Source organism: Eucalyptus grandis, chromosome 10 (genome assembly GCF_016545825.1).
Source record: "Eucalyptus grandis isolate ANBG69807.140 chromosome 10, ASM1654582v1, whole genome shotgun sequence".
Taxonomy (NCBI): Eukaryota; Viridiplantae; Streptophyta; class Magnoliopsida; order Myrtales; family Myrtaceae; genus Eucalyptus; species Eucalyptus grandis.
In genome coordinates, this window is record NC_052621.1 from 21747975 (window position 1) to 21761399 (window position 13425).

Genomic DNA, 13425 nt, shown 5'->3' on the forward strand with positions numbered 1-13425 from the left:
GCTTGCTCAGCTCTTCCGTTAGGCAATTCACCGTGACTTCGATTGTTGTCTTAAGCGATTGGTATGCGAAGGTGCCACGAATGGATGGATCTGCCGTGCTGCATAGTTGTGAGGGGTGTTCCGTCAAGCTCTTCTCTAGCTGCAATTCCAATTAGCAGGAGAAATCAGTTCCATCGAAAACGTTCGGCTTTTGTGAAGCTAAAAGTGAATGAGAATAGGCGACCGTTCTAGGAAGTGTAAGTACCAGTTGTTTCATGTCGTCCAATTCACTGGTGGACTTGACTAGCTTCCCAGTGATGACTTGCAGGAGAATCTTCCCAAGCTGATACATGTCTTCTCTTTCTGCATCTTTTGGACTAAAAAAAGGGAAAGAACTTCCATCTGAGAATCCCTTCATCTGAGCACTATAATAGTGGAAAATGAAATTGAAAAGAAAGACGAGCGGCATGCACATGGACGTTAATAGAGATTGGAGATTGTAATACCTGCTATCGTTCGATGCGGTTTTAGAACCCATCTGTAAAAATTGAGGGGGTAACCAACGTCAGCTAAAAGATGCAAGAGAGATTTTGGAGTATGATGGAGCTCATCTCACCTTGAATGGCAGTGGAATGTGGTAATTGCTGATTTTCGTGGTGAGACTCTCATCAAGCAGAACATTGTCTATCTTAAGGTCATTCCTAAATATTCCAGGAGCCATCCCGATGTGCAAGAACTGAACTCCCCTTGCCACGCCTATGGAGATCGCCATTCTCTGAGGCCATTTGAGCATCTCTTTCCTTCTCCAATCTGCACATACATCAACAAACATGAAACCGATAGGCAGATGACGCAGGCATTTGCTAAAGGAACTCAAGGCTGAGCTCGCGCTTTCAATTTACTAATATGTATCTTTTACATTACTCTCAACATAAAAATGTAAAATGTTATATAGTCATTGTTTCTTTTTTGCAATTTTAAAAATATTAAAACTAAAGAACTTAATTTGGTCACACCAAAGGGCTTTTCAAATATATGTTTACCAAACAGTCTTGCATTTCCTAAAACACTTTTCAGTTATAGTTTACAAAACAGTCTAGTATTTCAAAAAACCCCTTTATGTCAAAGATATTTGCATTCTCCCAATGGCATTTCCCCAAGCCAAACCAAATGGGCCCTATAGTTTTGGGGCTTGAGGTGATACGACGAGGCTAGGGATGAGTTGGGGTGTGCAGAGAGCAAAGTCCACTCGAGGACTTAAAAAGGACGCCGTTGCGAACCATACTAGAATGGCTTCGGACGCAGAAGAAGATGAGCGAGAAGAAAGAAAAAGAAGGGGGCAAAAAAACCAAAAAGATATGTTTATAACAAAAACACCCCTATTTTGGCCACCAGAAAAATAAAGTACTTGCCGGCCGACGAAAATTTGGCTGGCTAGCGAACTCAGACCATTATTTGAGATAAAAGTGATCACTTTGGATATTTTTTGAAACAAAGTCCATTTTGAACCATCATTTAAGAGAATAACATCACTTCAGGTTCTTATTTGAAATTTTGTCTCCATTTAATCTTTCATGTTATTGTTCGAGGGTTGCATAATTATTTATTATAGCATTTTGAAGAGATTGAACTATAATAGTTCGTGCCTTTGTTGAGTCTTGAAATTCTTCTTTTAGTATGTTGTTAAATTATGTTATGAGTTTGAACCGTATACTCTCCCAGCCTAATTAGAGGATAAGATCAGTTTGTTAAACCGTATTTGTTGAATTAAAGCCCAGCACACCTATTTTATTCGGATTAGAACTCAGAGAGTTAGCTGTTGTAACCTTATCCAAGCCGCGCATTAACTGGAACTCCTTACAGCCAAACAAAAAAAAACAGAGTTCGTACGAACATGTTGGTGCTCATTGGAAGAGAAAAGAGAGAAGCATGGATTTGTGTGGGGCTGTGCGTGCCGTTGACCTGTTCAAGCCTTAAAGCGGAGTTCTCTTTTAGTTGGTAGTACAAAGGAGATCTCAACATCGGGTGAAGTTTGTACAGAGAATCCGTCATCAATTGAGGCGTTTCCTTTGCCAAGCGTGAGTATTTCGAGTTCTCATTTGTTTATCGAGCAATTCCGTCAAGCTAAACACTGTAGATTTGAGTGTAATCTTGGGTAGGAAAACACTTAAGTTGAGCTGTGAACAATTGTAATTTTGCAATTTTGTAATTCTACAATTTCTTTGTTGGTCGAACTATAATTCTACAATTGATTATCTGATTATTTGCAGCTAAACCTCCTTGTGAAATGACTGCTGATGGTCGAATCGACTCATGTAAATTTTTTCTTATTATTCTTCATTTATTTCTTTGATGATTTTGTTCCCTCGCAATATTTAATTGCATACATTCTTTGACTTCCACTTTAGCTGAGAACAATTCTTTGCAGTCTTTGCTCTAATAGTTTGTAAAAATATTGTTTCTAGGATGACATGTAGAGCCCTTGCAACTTTTTGTAGTTGCTTTCCCAGAAGCTTGTACCTTCCTATGGCGCCGCATATCCTTTCTTCACGATGTTGCATAAATCTTGTGCCATCAAGAAGTATAAAAAAGGTCCAAAACCTATGACATTGTATTAATTAAGTCCTAAACTTTTTAATTTGATTAATTTAGTTTTAAACTTTTTCACATTGATACAAATTTAATCAATCTAACCAATTTTGACTAGCTGGTGCTGATGTGGATACCGGCTAGTACCAACTAAATAGGGAACGCCAGCGTGGCAATTTTAAAATAATTATATATATTAATTTTTCTTTTTCTTTTTCTTTTCTTTTTTCTCTTCTTCCTCCTTGGGCTTCTTCCCATAATGGTTAGCAAGTCTCCGTTGAGGCTTACCAACTACCGGGCACGGACTACAAAGCCTTCATTGGCCGTCGGCAAGGGTTGTGACCCTCGCTCAGCCTTGCCTAAGGCTGCGAGCGAGGCCGCATTTGCCCAAGGCCACCAGGAGAGCCGCGTTTGCTTGCAACGAGGCCATGGTGAGGCTAGCCACCTCGCCCGTGACGCAAGGCGAGAGCTTCATGGCCCTCTCCCAGTGGTCAACAAGCCTTAGTGGAGCCTTGCTGGCCACTGCAGGAAGAAGCTCAAGGAGGAAAAAGAGGAAAAATAAAATTAAAAGGAAAAGGAAAAAGAAAAAGAAAAAGATTAATACAATTTTAAAAAATAAAAAATATTTTAAAATTGCCAAGTCAATGTTCGCTCGTCGGCCAAAATTGGCCAGATGGACTGAATTGGTACCAACATGAAAATATTTGGGATTTAATTAGTCCAATTGAAAGGTTTATGAGTAAATTAGTATCGATATCATATGTTTAAGAATGTTTTGGTACTTTTCCCAGAATGTAATCATTTTAATGCTCTAGTAAATATAGTTATTCTCATCGAAAGTAGGGACGTAGTGAGATAGAGTTGGCCATTGTTTTAGCATAGGATATTTGGCTGGGAGATTTTAACAGTGGGTGGATAGAACTCATGCCCAATACCAACCGAATGAGGCCCTCATACCATTCTTATCTTTTCGTGTTAATGTGCAAGTGTGTATGTTTGTGGGGATTTACTCAGCAAAGGAACAAGAAAGGAGCTTTTGGAGCTTCTTGTATCATCAAAATGTTTGGTACAAGGGATTTATGTAGCTGTAGTTGATTTGAACATGAATGAACGAGCATGAAGCCTTTTTATAGTTTTTCCTAATCGACTCTTGTTCCTAGAATCTCGATCACAAATAGAGAAACTTGCTTCATATTTCATGTTGGACAGATTTGTAGCCATTACTTCTAACTACCACCAAGTTAGAACCACATACTTTAACTACTTCCAATAGATCTAGAAACTTGTAGAGTCTTGACTTTTCTAGATAAATTGACCACAACTTCAACAAAATTTAATCAAGAAGAAAATGGTCGTTGACATGGACACATTGGCGGATGTGATTGGAGTAGAGCGAGGGGCATTCCAATCGATTAGTGTGTCTATTGGTCGTGCGACAGTAGAGCTTGTTCGAGATGGAATGACTAAAGGAAGAATTTTGTACTTGAGGATGAATGCCTCTAACATTTTGCTTCATAAGATCGTGATCAATTGCCTCAGACCCAAGTCAACCTCGAAGACTGACGTCTCTAACTCAGAAGCAAAGCTAATGTATGCCATCAACGCTGACAAGAAGTTCTCTCTGCCTCACACAATCATGTTTCACATGTACAGAACAACAGCGAAAGACAAAGGGCAACTTCCGTACTCAACGCTTGTTACAAAGCTTTTCAGACGTTTCAATATTCAGCCTCCCGGGATTCTATGTGTTCGATCATGTGATCAAATGATGGTGGGACTGAAAATGGTTTCCAAAATGCGTCTGAAAGAGTTGGACAAGGCTTTAGAGCGATTGAAAGAGAAAACCCATGTCAAGTCTCACCAAGGTTCTTCAGCTGCAAAACAGAAAGGGAATGAGCCCATGACAGCTCCATCCAAGAAAAAAAGAGCACTCGTTCTGGAGGATGAAGAGGATGAGGATGGTATTACCATTTCCGCTCTTGCACTGAGAAATCTACAAAGTGCTGTTTTAGAGACTGAGGAGAGAGAGGATCAAGACAGAGACGAAGAAGAGGAAAGGAGTGGAGAGAGAGAAACAATGCGAAAAGAAGCAAAGGAAGAAAGGATTGCAGAAGAAGAAGAAGGCAAAGGTGAACAAGAGGAAACAGAGCATGAAGCGTACTTATCACCTCCTGAGGGCATTGAAACAGGGGGAGTTGTTGAGAAAAGAGGTACATCTTCAATTGCTTTTACTAGTGAAGGTGTTAGTCGTTCACTTGCAGATCCAGAAGACATATATGCCTCTCAATTCCCAGAGGAAGGTCATGAGGTTTCATCACCAAATCTGAGTGATCATGCTGGCTTGCCATCATCTACAAATACTCCTACTGATCATGCAGAAGCTAGCACTCAGACTGAAAATTCAGCAGACTTTCGCAAAGTGCTTGATGTTCTTATGGAGACGCGAGGCCAGATTTATGCCCTAGGATGCGAAGTTCAGAACTTGCAGAATGCAGGTCAAGCCTCTTCAGTTTCTTTGCATGATCAAATTCATGCCCTTGCTCTTTAAGTTCAAGCAAGTGCCAATGGTGAAGATGTGGCTCAACTGAAGGAGGATTTGAAAAAGCTGAAAGGGATTGTCCAGTCAATGGGAGATTTCCAGCTTGTTCGCGTTCCTAGGCAACCATAATTTCATTCTCTTTTTCGTCTCTACCTTTTTTAATGCTGACAAAAAGGGGGAGAGATGTTGCATATTTGAGATTTAACTCTTGACTTTTTTATTGACTTTACTTTTGTTTGGTTGTTTGGTTGTGACTGGATTTGGATTTGGATTGTTTGATCGTTTGTTTATTTTAAGCACTATTGGTATTTCATGGCAAAGATAGTTGTTTATTTACAGGACTAATTTACTAAGCCAATTATCTTTTGTGAGATATCCATGTTTACTTGAGTATTGTTTTGCAGGTCAAAAATATCCAAATCTGCAGGAAATTTTTGTCACCATAAAAAATGGAGAGATTGTTGGAGAAAACTTCCTTGCGTGTTTTGAAGCTGACAAAACGTTTCCATCAGTCTAGTTTGAAGACTTGCAAACTCTTTAGTCAAAGTCTGAAGATCGCCGGACCGCCAAACTCAAGATTCAAAGTCTATCCTCATTGACAGTTTCTAGACCGTCGAAACAGACTTATCCAGAACTGAGTATTTCGTTAAGGATTTGATTCTAGCGACTGAAAAGAATCTCTCGGCTGGATATAGCATCTTGGAATCTATTATTTGTTTTGATTTTAATTCAAGTAATTTAGATCCGTTGATTGACGAATCATACTTGGAAGGTTCTACTTATGGAAACCTAGATCCTGATTGTATGGGCGAGCATGATTGGTGGGCTATCGTCATATTCCTTAAATAACTCAAGATCTCCCTAATTGATTCTGTCCAACGGGTAGATTGGAAGAACTCTTTTGAAAAGTACCAACGAGTATGAAGGCATGGAGGAGTATATAAGGAAGACGTTCCAGTTATTCAAGTGTGTGCGCGATAGAGAAATTCCAAAGTCTGAAGCTCCTTGTTCTTTGTCAATTCAATTGTTGAGCGAAAACTTGTACTCAAAAAAGAGTTTATACTTCTGTGAGACATTGAGAAAGTGTAGTAGAGTCTCTACACTATGAAATCAAGGAAGAGCTATACTGTAACAACTTTTTTTATTCTTAGTGAAATCCAGCCGGTGGGCTGTTAGTGCAGAAGAGTGGACGTAGGCTTGGATTAAGCCGACCCACTATAAAACTTGTGTTCTTATTCTCTTCCTAAGCTCTTTTACTTTGGTCGTAACTCTATTTGATTATTAGAGTCTAATTTCCTTTTCATAATCTATTCTTAAACAGAGTTGGTTTAAAAACAAAATTATATACTTTACTTTGCAAAATTTGTTTTCGCACATATTCACCCCCTCTAGGTGCTCGTACTAGCTTTCACATCTCCAACAAGTTGTACGTGCGTCAGATAGTTCGTCTGCATAAAGTGCTAGTGATGATTACATTTGATCGAGACCCGAAGTTTATAGTAGCCTTCTGGAAAAGTTTACAAACTGCCTTAGGAACGAAGCTGCAGTATAGTACGGCCTATTATTCGCAAACAGATGGCCAGTCTGAGAGGATGATTCAAACCCTCGAAGACATGCTGAGAGCTTGTGTGCTAAACTTCAAAGGAAGCTGGGAGGAACAGCTTCATCTCTTCGAGTTCGCCTACAACAATAGTTATCAGCAGAGTATTCAGATGGCACCTTTTAAAGCATTGAATGGCAAAGCGTGTAGAACGCTAGTGTGTTGGGATGAAGTCAGAGAGCGAAAGATCACAGGCTAGAGTTGGTTCAACAATCAGTAGATGCGGTTGCAGTTATTAGGGACAGATTAAAGACCACTCAGAGTCACCAGAAAATTTATACATATAAGCATCGAAAACCATTGGAATTCCAAGTTGGTGAGCACGTCTTTTTGAAGGTGTCACCGATGAGGGGTACTTCGCGCTTCAGCAAGAAAGGGAAGCTGAGTCCAAGGTACATTGATCCCTTCGAGATTCTAGAAAGAATATGGACTTTAGCGTATCGCCTTGCATTGTCGTCGAGACTGGCACAAGTGCATGACGTATTCCATGTGTCGATGTTGAGAAAGTATGAGCCTAACCCGACCCACGTGCTGAATTTTGAAGAGTAAGACGTGGACGACAGAGTGTCGTGCGTGGAGAGACTAGTTCAGATTGTAGATCGCAAGGAGCAGGTTCTGCGCACCAAGATGATCTCATTAGTCAAAGTGGTCTGGCAACACCACGAGATAGAATGAGCAACCTGGGAAAGTGAAGACTCGATGTGACAATAATACCCCTACCTTTTTGTTTAAGACTTGTAATGGTTTAAATTTTGAGGAAAAATTTTATAAGAGATGAACAGTTGTGACAGCCTGATTTTCAAGTCTATTTTCGATTGAATGAAATGTGCTTTTCATCGACGCACTTATAGTCTTTTTCTGAGCTGATCACTCACAAGAAAACTAATTTATCTAGTGAAGCCATTAAGGAATCTAAACGTGACTGATTTGAGAATTCAACTAGAAATCGACTACTTGACCGTATTAATCTGCAAGGGTCAATACAACACCATCAAAATCGATTAGAGACCGGAGATAGGTCGATTTGACAGAGGTATGTGATTATAGTGTGGGTGATTCCACCTAATTACAAAATTCTCGTCAAACGGCACTAAACCGATTTTTCTATCATTTTTGTACCATGTGCCCATATTTAAAACCTTTAGATTTTCATGATAACTAAGAGTTTCCTATGAGTCGAATATGTATAGTGTGACTTGAAAATGATCGACCATGAGTTAAATGCGCTAAATTTTTTTAAAAGCTACCCAATAGGTTAGGTCATGCTAAAATCGCGCCTGGTTGAAATTAACCACGAAATTGAACCCGATTTCAAAAATTGAAAATTCTGTCATGTCACGATTTATTTTAGAAACGTTGACTCATCCTCTGAAGAATTTTCGGCGAAAAATCAAAATTGGACGATTTTGGACTGGTAAATTCGGAGGTCCATTTTTTAGCATACTTTTAGCCGTCACGATGGGTCAATTGGCAAGGGAAAATTATGGAATTGAAGTGGGCACCTACCTTGGCAAGTTGGCCACTTAATTAGATGGAATTCAAGTGAAATTGGAGGGGAAATGTCACAAGTTCATCGTAGCTATGGGGGGTAGCAACCTTTTGAACCTCTTGGGTGGCTTATTGGGGAAGCTTGAGGAAGGAAAATGAGCAGGGGATAAGGCTGAAGACTTTGGGGGCAACCACTTGAGTGTTCTTAATATTTTTGAAGACTTTGAGGCTTTGTTCTTCCCCCCTCCAGCTGCAGCCATTCCTTCATCTTCTTTCTTAGCTTTCTTTTCCTCCATTGTTGCTAGTTGAGAGCTCAAAAACCAGAGAAAACCAACAACAACCTGTCCGAGCCCTGCAACCATTGATCACCCGCCGTCCGAGCAGCCGCTGCTGCCCGAGCTCCCATGCCCATCGTCCCATTCGCACGCCCGTCCACCGTGTCCCATGCGTCCCCCGCACCACGACCAACGCCCGTCGCCTACGCCCTGGCCACCGCCGTCGCTGTTCTAGCTATATGAAGCCCCGCCGTCGGCCCCCTGCTCACGTTGCTATTCCGCCTTGCCGTTTCCAACTGCCGTAGCCAATCCGGGCTGCCCTTTTGGCCTTGGACAAAACTGAAATCTCAGCCCACAACTGAGACTTTGTGGCCCATTTTTAGCCCTTTTCAGGCCTCCCTTGGTATCGCTCCAAGCTTAAGTCTTGCCCGCCTTGGCGTCGCCGTCACCGTGAACTTACCGGCTCGCTAATCCGGTGAGTTTACTTGCTAAACCTTGCTTAGGGGTTAATGATGCTTAATGGATAATTAGCTTAGCCTAAGATTAGATTAGGTTGTTAGTTTAGATTAATTAGTGGTTTATTTGCTTAATAAGGCTTATTAGATTGTTAGATTAAATTAGTTAAGGGTCAATTAGATTGTAGTATTTTTCTAGGCTCAATTAGGTGGTTAGCTTAGCATATTTAGCTTAATTAGGCATTTGTGGAATTAAATTGCATTTATATAATTAATTTTGCAATTTATTTAATTATTTAATATTTTTTGAAAATTATACTAGGATAGCTGGTCGTTGGAATTTCGTGCCGATTGTCGTGGGGTAATCAATTTATGCAATTAAGTGATGATTTTTTTTTTAGTTATTATTTCAAAATTATGAAATTTTGGTATTTAATTAGAAAATACCGGGTGTCGGGTTTTGATACCAAAAATGTCTTTAAGTACTATATAAAATAGTGGGATTTTTAAAAGTGAGTATATCAATTTTTATGGTTCAATTTGACTATGTACTCACATACGATTATTTTACCAGGTGTTTTTAATATGAAGAAAATAGGCCAAGCACATTATTTTAATTGAGGCATTTGAGTGCAAAGCACAATGTCCTTGGCTAGAATTGGATATGCATGGAATCGTTATTGGAACCCTCACGAGTTTTTAAGCCGGACGATGCTCTTTCGGGAATGCCCCAAGTCAACGGATGCCAGTCACGTGGAGGTTGGACCGATACTCCCTTGTAGAATGCCGTCTAGATGTAGACGTTGCCGTGCTCAATGGTATGAGATGATGTCCGGCTATGCCGGAAGACCACTAACTATTGAGTCGATCGTGGCCGTTGGTCGTAATCAATTGGGACGCATGAATGATTGAAATTGACGCGCCTGATTATGAGACAAAATTGTGTGGCACGGAATGGGACGTGTCATAACGATTTGGCCTTTTAATCGGGACTCCTGTGTTTGATTGAGCTGTGAAGTGAGGTGTTCCAATTGTTGAGTGTTATTACGATATATATCTATTATATGAACTGTATTGACATGTAAGAAGGAACTAAGGTGGGGTGAGTCTTCTATGATGTGTTAGACTACTTGTAGGCGTATTACCTTCCTAATCAGGGTTTAAGGCGTAAACTTGTTGAGACATTATCTCACCCTATCATGGGTTTCTTCTTTTCAGGTGAGGCCGGTCCGTTTTGGACAGCCGCGGGGGTATACCGAGTAGAGTACCAACTTCCCTATCCTCGGGAGTCCCTGGATCTGTAAGCTCGTCGTGGCCATGATCTTAATCGATGAGGGCCTACCTCAATTGGTACTTCATCGATTTAAGGTGTGGTTTCTTCACGGGCCTAACGGGGAACGGGAAGGTCTCTTGGATGGGTTCAACACACCCGCCGTTGAGGGTGAGGAGGTAGCTGACTTGCTTGACATCGGCATCCCTAATGGTGCCATGGTAGACTCAGATCCCAATTAGGAGGGTATGGGGTAGGGCTAGCTAGGCAGTCCTTTTTGGGGTTTAACCTTTGTATATAACTTGTAGGCTGACCTGGTTTGTTATAAAAGTGTTTTGTGAAATTTGTTGTCCTACTTTTCTATCCCATATTTGTGTTGTCTAGGGATTGTTTTATTATACGCTTCTCTATGTGCAATAAAATGAATGGGTCGGCAACATATCATGGGATGTCACAAATCTATCGACTACCAAGGGATGTACCCGCACTCAAGGTTCGGGACGTGACAGAAGTAACAACCGCTGTCATGGAGAAATCATCATCAGTTATATATATAATAAGGAGAAGGTCATTCTAGCAATATAGGCGTACTTAGAGAACAACTTAAATAAATTCTCTTATAGTTTTTTTGATGGGTTTTCTATTTGATGGACCATGTTAAGCCCATCCGCCCATATTGGGCAAAAACCCGTCCCGTATGTGAAGGGCCCATAAGAGGAGAGGGCGGTTATTTTTTAAGTGAAAATAACTGCAATATATAAAATAAAAAGGAAAGGGGATAACGTTGCCTATAAAGTATTAGAGAAAATACACTTTGCTATTTTTTTCCCCTTTGAAGTAGCATACTCCCTCTTAACGAACGGAACTCCAGGGCTTCAAAGGATTCCTCTGAGATTACAACGGTACTTAATATGTGGCAATCAAAATATGTATATCTCCGTGATATGCCTTTGGTCGGTGTTACATGTTTTTGGGCACGTTTCCACGTTTGTTTTCAGTATTCAAATGTTCGAGTATGGATTCGATTTTTAGGAATTTGTTTCCAACATTGGTATCAGAGCGATGTTGTTCATGTTTCCCTATCATTGTTGATTTTTTTTTTTGTGACAGGAGGAACCAGCTTGCACCGACAGTGCGCCGTAAACCCCCTGGTGACACTAGTAGGGAAACCACCACCCCGACGCCACACTTAAATCGCCTAATGATCCACCAGCCTCCCTGCAATTTGCGTTGCAAGGGCTTCGAACTCCCGACCTTCCCGTGGAGGTCTAGAGCCTACCTAGCAGAGCCACCTGAGCCGATGGTATCATTGTTGATGTTTATAAATTGCTTTTGGCTGAAATTTTAAGAAACATCGTCGTTGAAAGCTTGGGGATAAAAATCCCGACACCCACTTCTGTTCGCCCTTCTTTTTTGATTTTTCGTAAATCAAAATTTATTTTCGATAGTGCAGGGTTGTGGTTCTTGTCGAGATGAGAAAACGACGGGTGGATCGCCGCTGGGGACCACCGAATGAGCCACCATGCGCAACCAGAAGGTCTAGGGTTGTCAACGTGTGCATTCCCGAGTGCGTGCGCAACACGCTCATGCATGGCACCACGAGGTCAACCACTGGCATGTGCGTGGTACATTCCCAAACATGGTTTGACATTGAAGGAAAAACTTTTATGGTTGTTCCACATGATAAAGATGAGACAAAAAATGTAAATGATGCTCTAAATTACCATAGTAAGGAAAAATTGATGCATGCAATGAAAGAAGAAATAAAGTCAATGAAGTCAAACCATGTTTGGGAACTGGTTGACTATCCAAAAGGACGCAAAGCCATTGGGAACAAGTAGGTTCTCAAAATAAAGCATAAAATTGATGGCTCAATAGAAAGATATAAGGCTTGTCTTGTGGTGAAGAGGTATAATCAATAGGAATGAATTGATTATGAAGAAACATTTTCTCTTGTAGTGAGATTTACCTCGATTCGCATTATTCTGGCAATAGTAGCTAGTATGGATCTTAAATTACATCAAATGAATGTAAATACTGCTTTTCTCAATGGAGAATTAGAAGAAAAAATATATATAGAACAACCTGTTGGTTTCATTTTGAAAGGCCAAGAATAAAATGTATATCGACTTTTGAGATCGATATATGGCCTAAAGCAGTCGCCGAGACAATGGTATATACATTTTGATAATGCCATAATGGCATATGATTTTACAATGATTGATGTGAATCATTGTGTATATATAAAAAAAAATCCAAAGATCAATTAGTGATCATATCATTATATGTTGATGATATACTAATTGCCGGAAGCAATATGTACTTTGTTAATACTGTCAAGAGTTGGCTATCTTCCAACTTTGAGATGAAAGACATGGGTAAGGCTGCATATATTCTTGGAGTTAAGATTTCAATAGATCGTTTGAAGAGATTGTTATCTCTTTCGCAAGAAACATATATAAATAAAGTTTTTGAACGATTTCGAATGCAAGATTGTAAACCCATAGATATTCCTATTACAAAAGATGAAGGATTGAGCCATAAAATGTGTCCAAAGACTCTATAAGAAAAGGAACAAATGCAACATGTTCCTCATGCTAGTACTATTGGAAACTTAATGTATGTTGTGATGTGTACAAGACCCGATATATGTTTTGCAACTGGAATGGTAAGTGGATACCAACCCAACCTAAGTCATGCACATTGGAAAGCCCTCAAAAGAATACTGAGATTTTTTAAATGAATTGATGATTATGCACTAAGTTATCTAGGAAATGATCTGCGACTTAAAGGCTATTCAAATGCTGATTGGAGAGGAGATTTAGATGAAAATCTACCTTTGGATTTATTTTCTTACTGAATAATAGCGCCATATCTTGGAGCAGTAAGAAACAAACGTGTATAGCCTTATCAACGATAGAAGCTGAGTTTGTGGCTTATCAGCAGCAATACAAGAATGTGTTTGACTTAAGAGATTTTTGGATCATTTAAGTGTTATTAAGAGTGCTGCAAACTTATTGTTGATTAACTGTGATAACCAAGCGGGAATATCATACAGCAAAAATCCAAAATATCATAATAAGACCAAACATATAGATACTGAGTAAAATTTTGTCAAATGTATGGTCGCATGAAAAGATGTGAACTTACAATACATATCTACACAAAGAATTGTAGCAGATTCTATGATGAAGTCAAAATCTAGAGATGTGTTCTGGAACTAATTACGT

General features: G+C 39.9%; 1 long non-coding RNA gene across 1 annotated transcript; it reads right to left on the reverse strand.

The window, feature by feature from the left end:
• Positions 1-247: 247 nt before the first annotated feature.
• On the reverse strand, positions 248-698 carry LOC120288951. The gene is made up of 3 exons (XR_005546876.1): positions 596-698; positions 486-517; positions 248-356 (listed from the first exon to the last, which is right to left on the reverse strand). It is a non-coding gene; the product is annotated as an uncharacterized LOC120288951 (long non-coding RNA).
• Positions 699-13425: the final 12727 nt, after the last annotated feature.